Here is a 16,059-nt window from a genome sequence, read left to right as displayed (position 1 = left end):
CTAAATGAATGATTCTACCTGGTAGTTTATGTGACTCCAAAGGGAATTATGTTAAAGTGTAGTATTATGCAGTAAAGGCATATGAACATGTTTTTGACAGTCTATATTTGTGCATTCATGAGGCCAACAAAAATATGTTCAGCCTTTTTCATACAAAAACATATAATGAAAATATAGCTAAGTAGTAAAGTATAAAAACAATGTGCTGAGGGACAGCATTTACAATGTCTTAATATATCCAGATGATTAAACACTGAGGCATTTGGCTTACCACAGAAGTCAGTTTTTGTGGATGAATGATGTCTTAATAATAATAACATTGCTATTATTTTGGTGCAGGCTATTCAGCAATGGAGGATTTCCTGAAAGTTCGAACAGCCATTACACTGCAATTATGTGAGAGCAGACAACTTACCACTGGAAGATTTCTTGACAGTTTTGAACAACAGCCATAACATACAGTTATTTCCTTTCCATTGTATGACAGCAATGCACAATTTGTAGGTCAGGAAATAAATGTAGTGCGAGTGTGTATTATGACCGCTGAGCTTTGAGTGAGACTTTCCAGCATCAGTATAACAAAAGAACTTCTACAAACCAACGTCAGTGTCATCAAGCCTGAAGCTTCCCTTATTCACTGAGTGCTCCACCTCACTTCAGATAATGTATGTGTCATGCCAGTTTGTGCACTGGTTTGTCACACTTCAGATAATCTCACTTCAGATAATGTATGTGTCGTGCCAGTTCATGCACTGGTTTGTCTCACTTCAATGTATGTGTTATGCCAGTTTGTGCACTGGTTTGTCTCACTTCAGATAATGCATGTGTCATGCCAGTTTGTGCACTGCTTTGTCTCACTTCAGATAATGTGTGTGTCATGCCAGTTCATACACTGGTTTGTCTCACTTCAGACAATGCATGTGTCATGCCAGTTTGTGCACTTGTTTGTCTCACTTCAGATAATGTATGTGTCATGCCAGCTTGTGCACTCGTTTGTCTCACTTCAGATAATGTATGTGTCATGCCAGTTTGTGCACTGGTTTGTCTCACTTCAGATAATGTATGTGTCATGCCAGTTCATGCACTGGTTTGTCTCACGTCAGATAATGTATGTGTCATGCCAGTTTGTGCACTGGTTTGTCTCTCTTTTCAGAAAATGTATGTCATACCAGTTTGTGCACAATGTATGTGTCATGCCAGTTCATGCACTGGTTTGTCTCACGTCAGATAATGTATGTGTCATGCCAGTTTGTGCACTGGTTTGTCTCACTTCAGGTAATGTATGTGTCGTGCCAGTTTATGCACTGGTTTGTACCAGGAGCATAGTGTAAGAGGATGCTGGTATTCTGTGCGTTCCCTACACTAAATGAACAATTTGCCTTTTTTTTCTTTTATTTGTTTTTTTAAAGAAATTGCCTAAACAAAGATAATATATATGCCTTCTTTGAATGAAAACCTGTACTATCATTATCTTTGTTTTGGCAGTATATAAGCAAGCCAGGGAGGTAATGCTGATTTTGTGCAGCATGTCTCAGAGGCTTCACTTTGTTTTACTGTGTATGACCACAGGACATTATTTTCTGCCAGAAGCCCATGATACGGACTTAGCTAGCAAAATCGCTTTCTACGTAGTCTTAGTATATTGTAGCTTTAGGGTATTTTTCACTTCCTTTATTTGGTAAAATATACTTATTGCATGTTTACTACGTATTGTAGCCATTTGCTATCTAATAAACCAGTTGTCAGCAAAAAAAAAAAACTGTAAAAATAACTTTTTAGTAAGCATTACTTAAATTATACATGATAACTAAAATTTCAATGCTATCATAATAGAAAAAAAGCTGTCCCATATCCCAGAGTGACAATTCCGCCACAGGCAGTAAATATGTGGACCTAAGTGACACTCACATCCTGAACTACCTGAGAGTGTCATGCTATCTTCAAACATGACTGAAACCCCGAAGATCAAAGTACACATTGTATTAAGCAGCCACTAGCAGAAGCACAGTGGTGAACAAAAAGTCGTTTGGTCCCATTATGAGTTCATCCCCAGTCCTTTTACACCTGCAAAGGCACAATTAGTAAGGACATGGGGGTCACAGCTGAGAAAGGGTCCATTATCTGCTAAACAACAATGCCATATCCCCCTTCCCTAAAAAGCCAGAAAGTGATGATTGAGAGGAGGAGGAATTCAGAAATGATGTTCACCAAAAATGATTGCATTCCATAAGCATTTCTGCAATGCCAAGAGTCTGTGAGATAAATCATCCCAGAAGCAAAAGTAAAAGTTACACTTCCTCACCCACTACTCACCAACCAGCCACCACTTTAAACTCCATGCTTTCCCCATTGGCTACAATACTTTCTTCTTCCTCCACTGTTCTGTATTATGTGCATGGTAGGGAAAGTAACTTGGCTAGCTAAAAAAGCAATGCTACTGCAGCTGAAGCCCTTTCCAAAGCACCTGTTTTTCACCATGGCATGGAATGTGCTGGGTCCTGTCTCCACCCTAAGATGCTAAGGTTGCTGGACCAAACAGAGAATGCCACCAGTCTATTCTACTCCTAGCAGATGAGAAGTCCTTCTGTACAGGGGTGGAGCTTCAGGACAGCAACGATTGTCAGACAATCACTTTTCAGATGTTTGCTGAGGGTCAATACAGAACTTAATGAGGAAGTGTCAGGCAGACAAGGGAATGCAGAAGTAATAAACAAAACATAGCTCTCAACCTTAGGTTTCCAAAATGAGGAGCACTAGCCTTCACAATGTGGAACAAATTGGAAAAATGTGGAGGGCATACTCATGGCTTATTAACAACTTCAACCAGGAAGGTCATAGGATGGTTAAAATATGCTGCTTTTACTTATAAAAAAGATATTTTAATGAATTAATATGCTTCATTTCTATTTATCATGAATATCAGTTAAAAAAAAATCCTAACACTAATTGTGTGACAGACCCTTTCAATGTGGAACTTGGAGGAACATGATCTTTTTCAGACACCAAATAAGGTACGTTCCTTATAATGAGCTACACTTGAGAGGTATGATGGTATGATATACTCATCTTTGTTAGCTGTTTCACACTGCTCATTCAGAGGTGCCCCTCTGTGAAAGAGCACATTTCCCCAAGTTCTGCACTTCTTCAGTGTTTTATTTATTTATTTTTTTTTTGGACATCAATCTTCTATCCCTCATAGCTGCTTCATTTCCTTAAAAGAAAGTACCAACAAGCAGAATGTGCTACAAAGGAAATGAGAAGGTTCATCAGAAATAACACTGTGAAGTAATAACACCCTCAAATAAAAGTTGTCTTAAGGAAACATTTTAGATCTCCAAACTTGGCCATTTTTAAAATTCTTTCACTGAATTTTTAGAGCATGAAGGAGTTCATGTTCATTGAAGGACCAGCGTACTAACAAGTGTGTAATTAGTGTGTAATTATTTAAAAGGTCAGAAACATAACCAAACTGCATACATCAAATTTAGATTTATATCAATGGGTTTAAAAATGCTCTGACTCTTCCTACCTTGGATAGACCTTAGTGTCTCAGTTGTACACACAGATCCAGGTAGTCTGTTTTTTAAGATCAAGCACTTAAACGTATCTGATTTAGATCTTCATGTGTTTGTTTACTACCCTTATAAATTACTTAAATAGTCTCCACCGCAAATCTGAAAACACTTTGTCAATAATTTGTTCATACTTAGGAGTGGCAAACATGCCCAGATATTTCTAATAATGTTGTCAAAAAGTATAGGAAAGCTGTCATGCCTTACCTTGCCTTAAATGCAATCAGAGACCCAGTTGTCCAGGATTTCTTGTATCTTCACAAATAAAATAGTCCCATAAATGCCAAAACAATGGATCTAAACCTGCTTCAGCAGATCAACAAAATAAGATGGAGAGACAGATTCATTATTTATTATCTCCCTAATCTCCAGATTAGACCTCCCTTGCAGGCACACCTCTCAACTGTCCAGCTTTTCGCAGAATGTCCACATTTTTGCCTCATATTTTAATATGTTCTTCATTAGATTTGTGGTTTTATGAGAAATCAAGAAGGACTGAAGTCACTAAATAATGACACACATTTCAGTTTCAGACTTTTCCATGCTAACACAAATCCTGTTATTCTAGTAACATTTTAAGTTTATAAGAGCAATAGTTAAAATCTGTCCCTATTTTTGGGCCTTTACCCCCCTTATTTAAGGCTTTGTCCAGATTTCTTGTGTTAAGAGGTATGCCTGCAGATGAAGCAGTGTGATACTCTGTAATTATTTAATAATCAGATGGGTATTCATAAATTCACCCTGGGTTCAAATGACCTAGCCTTTATGTTGTTTGTCCCTAGACTTTTTATTGATGTTATCAATATCTACACGAAAAGGTAGTGGATTCAAACTAACTGTATTAATATCTTAGCTCATATACCTCCCCAATTCCTTTTCAGTGACACATCCTTACATCCACCTTAATTGGCAGGCTTGTTAGTCTCTTTGTGGCCAAAAAAAAAAAAAGAACATTGGCTTAATTAATAGGGTATTGTTAGTGAAACAATACACCGACACTAAAACTGAAAACTAGATAGCAAAGCTTGCTGCCCCCTCCCCAACACATTTCAAAATCTGTGAACAGGCTTGCTTCAAAACAGATGATACCCTGAAGGCTATTGGGCACAACCTTTAACGAGAAGCAGGTACTTATATTTTTGTGCCTATTTTTATTGCAGGATTAGTTAGAACATTAAGCAGCTTGCTTCCAGCATTGTATGACCTGCTCTTCTTGGTCATGTTATTCCTTCCTTTTACTTCATAAAACTTTCAGACACTGTACCATCATTCTGTAGTACTTAGAATAAATTATGAATTCTTTACTAGGAGGATGTGACCTTCTTTGTTTGGTGTTCCATTTATGAGTGATAAGTAGTCGACCGGCTCTTTCCTTTGAGAGAGGAGTTTAACAATATAGTTATTTTTTCAAGTAGCTCTTCTATGAAAAGTTTATGTGTATCTTTGTGTGTATGTGTGCACCCATGTGTGCATACATACATCAACAACTGTTATTAAATTGCTTTCTGTATTGGAACTTTTCTTCCCAGGCCTCCGCTGAAAAAGGGCTTTAGCTCATTCGGACACTCCCGGTCAACAAATGTAAAATAAAATAAATAACTATATATATATATATATATATATATATATATATATATATATATATATATATATACACACACACACACACACACACACACACACAGACAGAGCGATATGGAATATGAGTGTTAGGTGCACAGCTCAATCATCTCCCCCACTACATAACTGATGTTATGCCAATGGTTTGTACATACTCCACATAAACCTGCCATCACAGTGAAATACCATTGTTAAGGAACACATAAACTTGTAATAAAGTTAACAAAAATTATAGTGTCAAACAGTGGATCTAATTTATTTGTTGACCATTAAGGGTGCTGGTCAGTTGTGGACCTGCTCTAGCCATGAATTTGCTTAGCCACTAATGCAAGGGTTCCCGGAATATGTGTAGACAACTTCTGCAGTAGCCATTTAGCAATCATGCCATGGGGCGCCAGGAGGAAAGTGAAGAAGCTTGAGAAAAAACATACGTATATGGGTATAATATGCTAACTCAACACATAAAATCAATATAAAAACCTAAACAGTGGAGCTATGAGGCCAAAATCTTAAGCACTGTGCCACCATGCTCCTTCACTCATTCACACACTCACTCACTCACTCACTCACTCACTCACTCACTCACTCACTCACTCACTCACTCACTCACTCACTCACTCACTCACTCACTCACTCACTCACTCACTCACTCACTCACTCACTCACTCACTCACTCACCATAGATCAAGCTATATACAAGCTATAGTCAGAAATTGAGGAATAATTTCATGAAGGGAAGATGGCAGGATGGTATCTGTCAGGTGTCAGAAGTCTGTATCAAATGATGCATACCTGAGAGTTTCTCCATAAGGACTAGCACCTCGAAGTTCCCTACTTCTAAATTGGGAGCTTAATTTGTAGTGCTTAGGAAGTGTGAACAGAAGTCCATATTGTAGCTTCATCTGTATCCTGAGCAGAAACATTCTAAAAATATGAAATCAGAGGAACAGCAGCCTTGGTAGACAGCACCTTGCTATTCCTGATATAGCTTTCTTTTTATTTACCATGACAGACGGCATTACAAATAACCAGCCACTTTGACAAGGTCTGTTTACTTTGCATTGACTAGACAAGCAACTCAGCCTGTCTGATGTGCTTGATCATTTCCATATGGTACTGGGCAAGGTAAAGGGGGTGGCTGCCACAGGTACAAACTGTTAGGAGGTGTGAACAGCAATGCATAATAGGTCCTGATTGGTCCCTGCATATCATTTGTTCAATCAGTGGGTATGAGTGTCGGTCAATGCTTACGGATGTGAGCTCTAACTAGTTGTTTAAGTGTAAATGAGTGACGATTGCTTGCATGATTTGCTTGCAGTGTGTGTCTGCATTTGGAAGTGTAGCATGGAGATAATGTAGCTTTGCCACAGTTTTCATAGGGTGTTTCAGTCAGAGCAAAGGCAGGATGCAGAAAGAAGACTTCTTTTTTTTTTTTGCTCCTTGGCTTTGAAGGATGAGAGCACAAACTAGGGGACTGTTTAGGGTATCACAAGCCTACAGCTTTGTGGAATAAAAACTGTACTATGAACCAGCAATCCCACCCCCTCAGCTCTGGCAAAAAAACACTTTGCTGGAATAGGCCAATCACAGATCTAGGATTCCTACCACAAGCAGATGGCCAGATACATGACATGCATCCCCCTCCCTCCTACCTTAGCCATTCAGGTTCCATTTCTGTGCACTGCCCCAAACCCTCCTTCAACTTATTTTATTAATAATAATACTAATAATACTAATAATAATGTCTTCTTTTAAACTGTAGCAAACTGTTTGATAGAAATTAGCAGAGAGTTGCTACAATTTATATCCTAGCTGTACACAGCACTGTGGTGCTCATGTTTTAATTAAAAAAAAAAAAAAAAATCTTCTTTTTAAATTGTAGCAAACTGCTTGCTACAAATGTAGCAAGTAGTTGCTATAATTTATAACCTACCTGGTTGGAGCACTACAGCTCCCTGGTTATAGTTAAAACAAAACTGTAGCAAGCTGGATTACACATGGAGCACTACAGTGCTCAGGTTTGACTACAGATGCAATAAACAGCGATCAGGATTAGCTGATCATGCTCTTAACACTTTGCACCCAGGTCCATTGCCCCTCGCTCCCTGCACTAGTTAAGCTACTTCCCACTATGTGCAATCCCTCAAAGAACGCCCACATTTCAGCATACCTATAGGAGTGTGAGTCTAACACAACTTTAACTTCTACTAATATCACAAAATTAAATGTACATCGTCAAAAAATAAATTACTCTATGAAAGTACCACCAATGTAATGCTTAAAATCCAACATTACACAAAATTCATTTAGACAAAATTAACAAACTCTAAAATTAGACCAAATGAATTTAGGCCAAATGCATGCACTGTTGTCTCTGTCTTTACACATATATATAGTTATATTGAAGGTGTGCAATAGGATTTCCTCATTGAAACTGCTGTTAATATATACATTTTGCTCTGCTTTTCATATGAAGAATACTGGGGATTGCAAAGCTGACTAACTGATCTGATTAAATACCCCTGGGACAGAGGATAATTAACTCTGGGAATGACCCCATTTCTCTGTAAAACAGTGAGTTAAACACGAATACCTTAGCACAGAACAAGTGCTGATAAAAAGAGAGTTTTCTGGAACAGAAGATTTATGATTCCTGAATTAGCTGACTTACTGAATGGCAGAGTTAGCTTAATGATCCTAAAATTGCAAACACAGTCATTGCAGAATCATATGTAACATGAAGGTTTGTGGGAAAACATGATATTTTTGCAACAAGCTATGCTTTGAAGACTAAGGCAACCTTTTCTTCTAGGGCTTTCTTTTGAATTTATTTATCTGTTACTTGTACTTTGTTGAATAGAGTAAAATGCTGACTTAAAGTGAAGCAGTTTAAGTAACAGCTAAATTACATAGCATAAATTGTCATACATTACAATTGTAGTATGAGTTTCCAGGTCATTTGTATGCACAGTTAAGACTACATTAAACAGACTGCACCTATGGTATTAAAAAATAAGTTATGACTGTTCTCTTTGTATATTTTTTGCTATATTTATTCTTTAAATAGGGCACCACATCGTAATGGAATACTGTATAAAATATACATTTTACTGTACCAGTTTGTGTTAAACTTATTTGTATGAGGCAGAAATGTAAGAGAAGAGTTAGTTGAGGTGAAAATGCAATTATTTGCAGAAAGTGGTGAATAAGTTTTTAGAATTATTTAGCCTGTAAGAAGATCGTATCAGTTAATATTTAAAATAAACCTGGCTGTTCTGTAGAAGGTGATAGCAAAACTAAAACAAGTACTTTGGACACATAATGCTAACACAAAATTGACTACAGAAGACACTAATAATGGGAATGATAAAAGGAAAAAATAAGAAATGTGCTCCAAATGCAAGGATGGATAGGCAGCATTAGTGAAGTGATGTGTATGACATCACAAGAACTAAAAGAAACAGCTGCTGACAGAAAGGCATTGTGTGCTCAAGTTGTTGAGGACATACAAAGCTGAACTTGACTAAATGACTAAACAACAGCACCAACAACAAATTCTTTTTTCATCAGAGGAAAAGCAATAATGATAGAACAGAAGAGTTAGACTCTTGGAGGAAGACAGCCTTCATCTTCCATATTAATAGCAAAACTGGGAAAGCTGAATATTTTCTGTGATGATAAAGAGATCCACTAGCTTGGTTCCCCATGCTGAAATACTTGAGAAAATGCTTCCCTCCAAAATTGCCATTTATAGGTTAGATGAAATTGTTTATATGTTTTCAAGTTTGCTAGGCTGAAAACGTATAGGCTGGGTAAATTACCTGCAAGGTGGTGCTGTGATCTTGACCTGTTTCTGAATACCCATTGCTTAACTGCATAGTGGGTTGGCATAAATACCTCCTTCTTTACAGATGAACTAGATCATCAGAGGGGTATCCATACTGATTTATAGAGTTGCTAATGGACTTGTCTCACATGTTTTAATACTAGTGCAAGTAATCTTATGTCCTTCATGAGATGAGTAAATAGTATTCTTCATACAACTCAACATTTTAGGAACAGTAGATTATCTCCCTGGCATGACCAGAAAAGAAAAAAATCCCTCAGTTATTGAGGATAGGAATATGGGATAATCATTGCCCTCCATTTTCTTTCAAATACAGTGAAGGCTATCATATGTTATTTATTCATACAGGAGATATTAATTAACAGGGGCAGTGGTATACACCCTTGGTCCTGTTTAGGGGAAGAGCAGTTGCTGCAGTTTTACTCTGGGATGAAGAGGTAGATAGAGAGATCACTTCTCTATCTGTTTCCAGAATTTCATGCAAGTTTTGCTTTCTCCGGGTACTTTAGATTGACTGTCAGCTTGCTTACGGGGGGAGGAGACTGAGGGGCAGAAGTTGACAGTATTCCAGCCAGATCTGGTTATACTCTGAGCATGGAAGTCTTCATAATTTGTGTTTCTTAGACACACTTGTTAATTATTTATTGATGACATTACACTGGAAATTCTCACATAAGAAACTTCCCAACCAAGCTCCGATTCAGCTATTCATTCATACTCTGAAGAAATGTACTCATTGTTGAAATAAAGAAGAAAACAGTATACACACTGACAGGTTCAAACACTGTTTATGGTAATTGGGGAGAAATAGCCAAGTTATGGGAGAATGGAATGGCTGCTGGGGTGGGGCAATCCATTATTCTTCCTAGGGCCCCATTTGACCATGATTTGGTTCTGATAAGCAATGAAGATGATGTGTGGTAAATTCAGCTTTTTTATGGGATACATATGAGCCAGTATGCATACTATCATCAGATAAACATTACCCTTCACAGGAAAAGGATGATAATTGGCAGTGACAAACTGAAGCTCAATTCTTCTGTCGCTGCATATGTCCTCTCTAAAGTAATATCACTGAAGATTACCTAGTGTCTTAAACTCTACCCAGTTGGAAGTGAATGCAAGTGGAGCCATTGAAACACATTTCTTTACCTTCTGCCAGCCCCAATGACAGAAAGCGATAAAGCCCTGTCTATAATCATTTGACATGAATTCAGTTAGCAGACTAGGTCTTAAGAAGAGTAATCGGAGAGAGAGAGAGATGACAAGAACTAGCATTCTCACCTCCCTTTCAGGGGATAGTGGAAGGTGTATTTCAGGGGTGTGAATTCATAGGTTCATAGGTAGGTACTAGGCTATTGGCCCTAGGACCTATATAAGCCTAGCCAAAAAGGTACCCTGGCTTTTGCCACCCAAGAAAATTATTTTCCTGTGCCCCTGTCAAGCAGAGCCACAGAGGTGATCCCCGGGGTGAATTTCCTATTTCCCATCCAATCATCAAGATTCTTCTTGAAGAGTGCTAATGAAGAGATTTGTTTGATATAGATACATAGTTTGTTCCAGAGTATGGGAAGTCTCTGGGACAGGAATCTATCCCTCCAGCATGTTCTGTTTATTGTGGTGACAAGGTTTAGGTCCCTAGAGAGTGTAGCTCAGAGGGATTGGGATTTCTTTAAGTGGAGCATGTCCAACAGCTCTGGGTTTGTCATAGCTTTGTATGTTAGGCAGCGATCTCTTCTGAATAGGCGATATGCGATGGAGTAAAGCTGGAGTCTTTTGAGATGGTCTGCGTAGGCATCTGTTTGAGGCTAGTAATCCTCTTTCTGAAGTATTTCTGTAGCCTTTTCAGTTGTTGTAGATGTCTTGTGAGGTCCACACCAAAAGGGGCATTGAGCTCTATAATGGATCTAATGAGTGAAGAGTAGAGGGGAACAATGACCTCTTTTTTTCTGGATGAGAAACCTTTTGTGATGTGGTGTGCCACGTAGAAGGATTTCCTGACTACTGTGGCAATGTGATTATCAAAGGAGAGACTACTGTCCACCTGTGCCCCAAAGTCTCTTATCACACTTTCAGTGTTAAGTAGACTACCACCTATGTGGTAGCTCAGGGGTACAGAGTTTTTACCAAAGGGGATGACAATGCACTTTTTGTCATTAAGATTGAGGCCATGGCTTTGACACCAGGCATCTGTCTCAGTGAAGCCCTTTTATAGGATGTCCACATCGTTAGGAGTTTCAGTTATGGCTCCTAGTTTGCAGTCACCTGCGAACTTCATTAGCCTAAGACCTTCTGTGTTAGCCTGTACTTCAGAAAAGTAGATATCAAACAGGAGATGACCTGGGACTGAACCCTGTGACACTCCACTTGTCACTGGTTTGAAGTCGGATTTGGAGTTTGCTACTTTCACAGTGTGGGTACTGTCAGTGAGCCAGTTGGTAACCTATCTTGTGACATAGGGATTTATACCTAGTTTAGTGAGTTTATCTATAATTCCAGAGTGGGGAATGGTGTCAAAAGCCTTGGCAAGATACAGATAGGCTGTGTGAACCACCTTACCTTCATCTGCGGCTTTGGTGACAGCTTCAAAGAAGTCTATCAGATTTAGGAGACATGATCTGCCTTTTACAAACCTGAACTGACTGGGGTCCAGAGTTTGGAGATTACCAATGTCTTTGTTTATAAGTTCCATGATGAGACCAGGCTCATTAGGCTAATGGGACGATAGTTCCCCGAGTCTGTGGTGGCTCCACCTTTGTGGAGTGGGATAACCATCACTGTGCGCCATTTAGTAGGCACAAAGCCTGAGGTGAGGCTATGATTAAACATCGTGCTTACGTGGGGTTCCAGTTCATTCTGTAGTTCATGTAGAATGCAGCCTGGGATGTTGTCAGGTCCCATGGATGCTGTGTTCTTGGCTTTGGAGAGTGTGTTTTTTACCTGTGCAGCCATGATTGCAGGAACTTGGCATTCTTCCGGTATTGAGATGGGCCCTTTAGGGGGTGAGAGGGGGGTAAAGTTAATACTGAATCTATCTGCCAGGATGTTGGCAATATAAGTTGGTTCTGTATATTTAGTGCCATTGTGCTACAACTCAGAGCAGATCTGAGTGTTGCCATTGAGATTCTTGACATAGCTATAAAATGCTTTGTGGTTGTCTTTAGAATCAGTGGCGATTTTGTTTTTGTAACTAGCTTTGGAGGATTTTATGAGGGATCTCAGCTTCTTACTGAGGCTGACCAGGGAGCTCCTCCAGTCATGGGATTTTACTCTTTTTTTGCAATAGTTTCTTTCTTCTGTTGTAGAGTTTGTTTATTGCAGGTGACCACCAGATTGGCTTCCTTTTTTTTGGAGGATAGCATCTTGGTTCTGTTAGGGATAGCATGATCCATGCACTTGTGTAAGTGCTTATAAAGTGCATTTGTGTAGGATTCAGCAGTTGTACCTCTATTGTCCATCTGCATGGGTGTCATGAAGTTTGCCACTTCTGTCTTAAGAAGCGTGAAGTTGGCTTTGGAGAAATTTTTTAGAGTGGTTTCCCTAATGGGGGTGAGGCCGGGATGTGGATATCTAGGGTGATTAGCTTGTGGTTGGATCTGACCAACGAGGAATTGACGTCTGGTGTGGAACACCAGTCACCGATATTGGTAATGACCAGATCTAGGATATTGCTGCCCCTGGTGGTGGTGGTGTGGATAAGTTGATCCAAGGCATTGGGATTTATGGATTCCAGAAAACGTTGAGCAAAAGAGTTGGTACATGAGTAGTTTTCCCAGTTTATAGTGGGATAGTTGAAATCATCCATTATTAGGGTGTTGGGTTGTACCCTAATATTTTCCAGTGTATCAAGAAATGAGTGGGAATCCTGGGGCATGGTGGGGGATCTGTAGCAAGTTACAATTTGGATTGTGGTCTTGCCCAGAGCTAGTTGCACTGGGATACTCTCTGATGCATTATGCTGAGTAACTAGCCTGGAGGTGTGGATATCCTTAATGAATATGGACACACGTATGCCTTTAGTGTTTCATTTCAGGTTAGGTGGCCATAAGGTGTGGTATGAATTATAGCCTGGTAAAGCAGAGGTGCTCTCTGGAGCCTTGAACCATGTATCTGTCACTGCACAGATGTCGATGTTCTTCATTTTAAGGAGTGCCTCAAGTGAATGCATTTTGAGGTTTAGACTTCTAGCATTGAGTAGCATTACCCTCAGATTTTGCTTGCTTGTACCTGTTACGGTGGTGAATTTGTTATTTGAACCTTGCCTAAAAAAGGCACTATAGGGATGGCAAGAGCCTTAGTCAGTACCTGGAATCCCAAGGGCGACAGGTGCAGGCCACCTCTGGCAAAGCATCGTGGTCTGTTGATAATGTCATCCCAGGCAGACAGATACTGGATCCCCTTAAAATTACACCAGAAGTTTACCCAATTGTTGAAGTCAATCATTTTGTCCTTGTACTGTGGTATCATTCTGGGTGATGGCAGGATGCTACTCAGGGCTAGAGTCATACCTGCCTGGGCTACAAGATCGGAGAGCTCCTCCATGTCTCTTTTCTTGTAGTCCAGGGAGGTACGTCTCAGGTCATTCACACCAACATGGACAATGAAAAAATCATATTTGTACTTATTGTGGATTGACCTGAGTGTGGGCATTATGTGGCAGATCCTGGCACCCGACAGGTAGCTGACAGTAAATGTCTCCTTGTTTAGCCTGGTGAGTGGAACATCAGTGTGCCTGACTCTAGAGTCACCTATGACTAGAGTGTTGGGTACGTTGTTATGCCTTATGGGCTGTGGTTGAGTGGCACATTGAGTTTGTGGGCTATGTGTCATTTGGGTTGTGTTGGGGGGGAGTGAAGGTTGTTTGCATTTATGCTTTGGAGGTCTATGTTGCTTAAGCAGATTTTTATTGAGATCCTCCATGAATGTAGGTGTTTGTTTTGTATTTCTATGTGTGTGTTTTGCTGGTGTAGGTTTTGAGGGACTATGTGATGAGTGTTTACCTTCTCCTCTTAACTGTCTAGTCCAATCTTGGGTGAAGAGAGCTTTGCTTCCTGTTTGGCTATATAAGTGCATCTCTCACAGGTTGTAGTGTTGGGTGGTAGGAGGAGAGGGTTGTCTGTGTACATGAGGCAATTGCTGCATTGCCCCAAGATGCCCAGATTCATCAGGTAGACAGGAGAAAATGCCGGGAGCTGACCCTTAGTCATGCCTGGATAGGTACTTATTTATTAAGTACTAAAAACTGTTTTCCTCTAGACAAGTGAGGAAAGTTGAGTGCTGTAGTGATTTGCAGTTTATTTAGTGCTTGCAATGAGTTCTGAACAAGTGCTGAGCTCAAAGAAACAGATTTGAGTGCTAAAACTAAAAAACTGGCTAGTTCTAAGGGAAAATTTGAAGAGTACACTTTATGGCGCCGGGATAAAGTGTATTCTTTTTAATATAACAGTAGCAAATGAATAAACTGATTTAAACAAATTAACCAGTAAAAAGCTAAAAACTGAACTACTGATTCCATGTATACTTCCAGATGGAGAAGATGTGCATTATCGTTAGTTCAAGGCTAGTCTACTGAAGAGATGCAGTTTCAGAAGTGAGAGAGACACTTTTTATATATTTTCATTTAAGGCTAACCCTTGAAATTAGCAAAAATGCTGAGTAGAACTGGTAGGGCTACAAGAGAAATCCCATAACCAATGTGGCATTTCTCCTACTATCTAGCCCTCAAACATAGGATAAATGTGTGATCTATAGATATGTTGTCTCCATGAAAAATAAATGGGTCAACCTGGAGTGTGGGAAGGAGGCTCAGTGACCACAAGCCAAAAATAGAACAATAATGCATTTGTTCAGTCTTGCACATTTCCCAGATACATTGACATTTTTTCTAATTATCAAATTCAGCCAGTTCTTGGTTGAGGTCCCTTCTCTGTAGAGTATGCACTGTCTTCCCTATATTTGAATGTTTTTACTTTGGGTACTCTGTCTTCCTTCCACATCTCAAAGAAAAGTGTCAGATGATTCGATCATGCTGTATAGTCCTTATGTCAGATGGATTCTCCACTTTGCAGTGTTCTTGTGTATGTGTGTGTGTGTGTGTGTGTGTGTGTGTGTGTGTGTGTGTGTGTGTGTGTGTGTGTGCGTCTGTGTGTGTGTCTGTGTGCGCACATACGCATGTGTGATATAAAAGAAAGGCCTGGCAATCTATTTCTATTCCTTAGTTGACTAATAAACTCTGTGGATGGTAATGGCATTCATGAGTTCAGTATAGGAATTGCAGGTAACTTAGCACCACTGACTGGATAGTCATATTTGCCAAACCATAAATTATGAGAAGTCATAATTCTATCATAAAGTAAAGTCTATAAGAGCAGTACAGAAGGTTATAGCAATGACCTGAACCTGCACTTTATGTTGGAGTCTTGGGTTTGAGTCCTTCTTGCATACTTTTTCATTCTCAGCTAGTCACTTAACTGAATCTGTGTTAATAGTTAACACACAGAAATATGTACCTGTAGCTAGAGTGGTTACCCAGACAGCAAACAAAATAAAGTGCAAAAATATGGTTCACTTTGCATGGTTAATAACACACAAAAAAACGGAAAAGCCCAGCAAACAGCTGTACTAAATCACCAAAGCAACCAGCCTGGCTAATGTAATATTAAATGTAATATGGTACATTTAAATGTGGGAGATGCCTACAATGTCATTTTATTGCCAACACTGGACAGTTGTCCCTTCTTGGGTCTGATATTAATCTAACTCCTGCTGGATACTACAACTGTTTTTCCAGGGGAGTGGTTTATTTAGCATACTGTGTTTCTTGCCCCTCATATTATGTGGGTAAGACAGAACATAGTTTAAAGCAGAGGATTTATGAACACCTATACGAAATTAACTGTAGAAAAGAATCCAATGCTTTATACAAACACAGCCATGTATGTAAAGGGGCTGATTTTAGATTTTGGATGTTGGAACCGGTTATACCCCATGAAAGAGGGGGTTTGTAATAGATGCTTGAAG

This window comes from Protopterus annectens, chromosome 13.part0, assembly GCF_019279795.1.
Source record: "Protopterus annectens isolate FY-2018-M chromosome 13.part0, PAN1.0, whole genome shotgun sequence".
NCBI classification, from domain to species: domain Eukaryota; kingdom Metazoa; phylum Chordata; order Ceratodontiformes; family Protopteridae; genus Protopterus; species Protopterus annectens.
Note: the sequence above shows the minus strand (reverse complement) of the source record.